Genomic DNA, 5635 nt, shown 5'->3' with positions numbered 1-5635 from the left:
ACTATGAACTCACATACCTATTAGGGATCACCCCCGACGATATCCACGATGATCTCCTTGCTTGCTCTTCTCTTTCTCCTCTTCTTTCTCTCTTCTCTCCCAAGCCCTAGCTCTCACTCTTTAAAATGGGACAAAATGATCCAAAAATCAGTCTAACACAACAATATAACCCCAAAAGAAATGGCTAGGGAAAATACCAAAATGCCCTTAAAATTTCCGGACGGGTTCCCTGCCAACTACCCAACTTTCAAAGGGGATAACTCACTGATACGAACTCGAAATCGAGCAAACTCGGTGGCGTTGGAAAGATCATTCCACGAAATTTGCAACCATAACTGGAACTACTCTTAACTCATCCTGAGCTAGGAGTTATTACTGCTCAAAGTTGGCCAAAAACTCACTTTTTTCCACACTTAACCAATTTTCCAGATTTTTGAATTCCTTCCAAAAATGACTATTTCCGATTCTAAGCCTCATCATAGTTATTTCAACTGACCGGATGTTACAATGTAGGAGCCCAATTACCTCCTTGAGCCACGCTACCCTATGACTGAGCAGGCTTAGCTCTGAAATTCTGCGAACTCTGATTATGAAACTCACCTATGTTCCTTAGCGCAGGTGCACTAGCAGATGATGGAGCAGGTCCCTTATGCTTCTGTTGGAAAGAAGACCGGTTCATAGTACTCTTTTGCTGCCCTGACTCACTTCCGGTCTTAGCTTTCTTGTTTCTAAATTCTTCTCTTCCTCAACGTGCTGCACATAAACCATAAGTCTCGCTATGTCCATGTCCCATATTAGCATCGCTGCCTTGCCTTTCTTACTTGACAGATGAGACAACCCAGCAACAAACAGACTCATCCTGCTCCTCATATTAGCAACCATCTCCGGAGCATATCGGAAAAGTTGGGTGAACTTCAAACTGTACTCATGAACACTCATAGGTTCCTGCTTAAGGGTAAGGAATTCCCGTACCTTGGCTTCTCTTAGCTCACAGGGAAAGAAACGCCCCAAGAAAGCACTCTCGAACACAGTCCAACTCAAAACTGTTGCATCCTCAGCCCTACTCTTCTTCCACTGGTCAAACCAAGTCCTAGTAACACTTTTCAGTTGATAGGTAGCTAGTTCCACTCGCTCAACATCGGAAACGTGCATAACCTCAAACACTTTCTGCAGTTCCTCTATAAAGTTTTCCGGATCCTCTACGGTGCTTGAACTAATGAAGCTTGGAGGATTCATCCTCAAGAACTCACAGATCTTTGAAGTATCAGCCACTTCCTATCTAGCCCCTCTTTTTTGCCCAACTTGGTTGGTCACAACTTGACTTAGCATTCGGATTGCTTTCCAAAATTTAGCATTAGTGACCTCTCATCGGGGTTGCACTTCTGGTGCATTAAGTACCCCTTGTTCCTTAACGTTCCTCCTAGAAGGACGACCTCAGACAACTCTTCGTGGAGGCTTGATCTGAAAGACACGCGCAAGCAACAAGTTAGAAGGAAACCCTTTTAGAGATTTAACTCTATCGCACGAAATGAATATGAAAGAAGTGAGATAGTTCCTAAATGTTGCAGCCTCCTAATTATAGATGTGGCGCGCTTCACACAGATAACTAGGACTCTACAGACATGACTTCATAGACTCCCTAGGACTCTTGAAGTCTGTGCTCTGATACAAAGTTTGTCACGCCCCGAGCCTACACTCTGGACGAGACTGGTCCTCGAGAACCATTACTGGCCCCAAGCGAACCCTTGGCCTGATTTACTACTCAACGGAAGACTTTACTCAACATTTCAAGACAACTTAAAAGATGAATTCAAAATCAAACTTATAATGTATAAAGAAAAACATTCAACTGGCCAGAAAGGCAACTCAAGTCTTAGCATAAACAATTAAAAATGGAAAGACTAATGAACTATAACTATCTATCTATGAAGCCTCTAAAACAATTAGGGATGTCGGGACAAGACCCCCGATCATCCTAACAACTAAAATACTAAAACAATGTAAAAGGGGATCCTCTGGAAAGCAAAAAGGCTCACCAACTAACTCTGAGTACTCAACTAGATCGACAAGACGTTGGATGCTGATCCTGGTTACCTGTATCTGCATCATAAATTGATGCAGGCCAAATGGCATCAGTACATTAAATGTAGGAGCATGCGAGGGGAAAGCTAAACATGACATTAGGTTGAAATGAATTCTGAAAGAAACACTTACCTCAGCTTTACTCAACTCATGGATACTCAACTCAGTGCAGAAATAAACAACAGTAAAGATGCAGTTTATATAAAGCATTTAAACAGTAAGCAACAACTCAATATACATACATAATAAAGTAATATAACTCTATGTGAGTTTCTCTAACCGACAACCATCACTATGAGCTATGTGATGATACAACGTCTCGCCCATGCTGCCAGAACTGTCCTATAACTTACCGGGAGGAAAGGCTTAAAATAGTCCATTATCTTTGAGTTTAGACTCAAAATAGTCCTATATCGTTTTAGTGGAGCATTAATAATTCTGATTCTTTAATAAAGTGGTGCATTTTTAGTCTCCATCCTAACCACCGTTAGTTTTTTAACAAACCAGTGGGTTATGCACGTGACCTGAATTTAAATCTGATAATTAATTGGGTTTTTTTCATTTCTTTCTTATATTTGTTCATTTAACCCAATTTCTTTACCTGAGAAACTCCTTTACTGTTCTTCGGTCCCTTTTACTTCCTATTTCTAGTTTTTGTTCCTTTCTGTAATTTGGGGCTTCTGGCAATTTTGAAGGAAAATAAGAATTGCATAGACTATATTTTGGTTCATTAGTTTTCCTCGCTAAATAAACGAAAGTAAAGGAAAGAAGGGTAACCGAAAGCCTACTTATTCTATAAAGTTTCATACTTTTTTGAGAAAAAAAAATATTTTTTCAATTCACCTAGATTGATTTCAGATTTTAGTTTTCAATTGTATTAGCACCTTCTGAATGAATGGTTAAGTTGAAGACGACACTAACATACTAGAAGGGCACAAAGATAACATGATTTTAGAGGTAAAGAGATATCAAAATACCAAAAAATAAAGAGCAATAGCTGCAAAACAACACTAAGAAATGCAGCATAGTAGCAACACCAGAAAAAAACAGAACTATAACATCATTTTAAAGTTCAAAACACTTGAAAATGCATAAAAATAACTCCAAAAGTATAGTCTATTGGCAACACCACAACACCTACGGATTTAGAACAATACAACACTTGAGAACAACAACACTTGAAAGTGAGACAAAGGAACACCAATGCAATATAGCTACAGCATCATATCCACCAACAATCTGATAACAATATAGTAGCACCAAAAAGGAGATATCAACACCTGAAAAATGCATAGATAAGCACTTGGATAAGGCTAAACTACCATTAACATTGAACACGTATTAGCACTCAAAATAAGCTAAATTACCAGTGATTCATTTTAACTTTGTGTTTGTTGAGAGTATATCCAACCAGAATCTATATCAACTACTTCTTCTTGTCCAACTGTTTTTTCTTGTCCAGCTCCTTCTTGTCTAGTTGTTTCTTGTCCCGCTTCTTCAAGTCCTCTTCTAACCTGAATCATAAGTTCACATATAAATTGAGTTAGTTTAAGATTATCTGATAAGAAACCAATTATGATATAGTTAAGATATAGTAGTACATGTAGTTTTTGACGAACTGAAGTAGTCTCTTGTGACACAACATTATATTTGCAAGTTTTTTTGTTATGACCAAGCTTGTTGCATGTACTGCAGTCTAGAGATTGTTGCTTTCTTTTCATCTTAGTTCGACTTGCTCCAACTTCATCGGCTTCCTTTCTTCTCGCCTTTTGTTTCTTCCTCTCTTTTTATTTCCTACGATTGTTGGAGGCAATGGAGGAACTTTAGTTGATTTAAGACACATTTGTGGTCCATTTATCGGAAGAATTGCATGTTCATAGATTCTTCTATATGTTTCGACTTTGTAACAATCATCCACATAGTCAAGAATGTTATCCTTCTTCGCCCGAATTGCTGCAATAGCATGTTTGCAAGGAATTCCCATGATACTCCATTTTCTACAACTACATATTCTGTTCTCCAAATCCAGCCCAACTATCATGAATAGTAGCTCCTATAATCTCATACTTCCATTGATTAGATTTTCTAGGAATATACTCACCTGCTGCAGTCTGATTTTTGTGCAAAATATCCTTAATCTTTGGGCAAACTTCATTCGAACTCCATTTATGCGCTTTCTCCCTATTAGCTAACATTCTAGCCATGAGAAGATATCGTAGTTTCTCCAAAAGCATCACAATAGGCTTGTCTACTAGCATCAAGGATCATGCTATTAAACACTTCTCAAATGTTATTTAATAAAATATCACACTTGGCATCTGAAGAGAAATGAGACCTTGACCATTGGCTAGGTTCTTTGTCATTGAGCCAATCGGCATCATTTGGATCTAACTCTCTTATACGTACCATGCAGCATCAAATTCGTTTAACGGTGGTAGTCTTTGACAGCAGCCCAAAATGCTTTTTTTAATGTGAACCCACCAAAACCAGCTCTCTTAAAATTGTTATGAAGATGTCTCGCACAAAATCTAAGACTGACATATGGCAAAACCTCATTAAAAACTTCAATAAGACCTTTTTGTTTGTCGAACATAAAGGTCCAACCAGTCTCATCTACATCTAAATCAGCTGTCAAATAGTTCAAAAACCAAGCCCACGACTCTTTACTTTCTTTCTCAACAATTGCATAGGCAATTGGAAATATATTATTATTACCATCAATTCCAACAACAGTTAACAGTTGAGTCCCATACATTGGACCCTTTAATCAACAACTATCCACGCCTATTATTTTTCTGCATCCTACCTTGAAAGCTAGCTTACAAGCAGCAAAACAGATGTATATCCTTTAAAATATGTATGGCTTGTTCGGTATCTCATTCTCAATGAGCTTCATATAAATTGTACTACCTGGATTTGTCCTATTAATTTCAATACAATAATCCCACATCATTTTGTATTGATCCTTGATATCACCATCAATCAATGCAATAGCTAACATCTTAGCTCTTTTGGTTTGAGATAGAGTTACATGAGCTCGTAGATCTACACTTACTGTATCTCTAAAATCAACTAAGCTCCAAGCCCTGTTTGATTTAATTTCTGTGAGGTATTTTCTTGCAATGAATGATGATGTTATTTTTCTATTATCATAATGCCACTCCTTGCAATTATGTGTAGGAATGTACTTCCTAATCTGGAAAGACGTATCCCTTTGCATTTTACATGCTGTGATTTCCCATTTGCACTCTGAATGTATACAAATGGCCTTCATTCTTTCTTTGTCATTTTTGAGCCACTGGATATACTTTCCATTCTTAATCTCATGAGTAACTACTGCACTTTTAAAATCTTTCTTGCTTTCAAAAACACATTCTAGAGCTAAAATTGGATCGTCTCCGTCTGTTTGTGGATTAAAAGTAGGAAAGTTCAAGATCTCATTTTCAGAATCACTATGCAAACTCTTTGTGTCCATATAATCAACACAATTAGACTCTCCTTCTGGAGCTGTCATCTTTCTTTGTGCTTCGATACTAAGGATCTCCCATTCATC

This window comes from Solanum tuberosum, unplaced genomic scaffold (genome assembly GCF_000226075.1).
Source record: "Solanum tuberosum cultivar DM 1-3 516 R44 unplaced genomic scaffold, SolTub_3.0 scf00118, whole genome shotgun sequence".
NCBI classification, from domain to species: Eukaryota; Viridiplantae; Streptophyta; class Magnoliopsida; order Solanales; family Solanaceae; genus Solanum; species Solanum tuberosum.
This window is presented reverse-complemented; position numbering follows the sequence as displayed.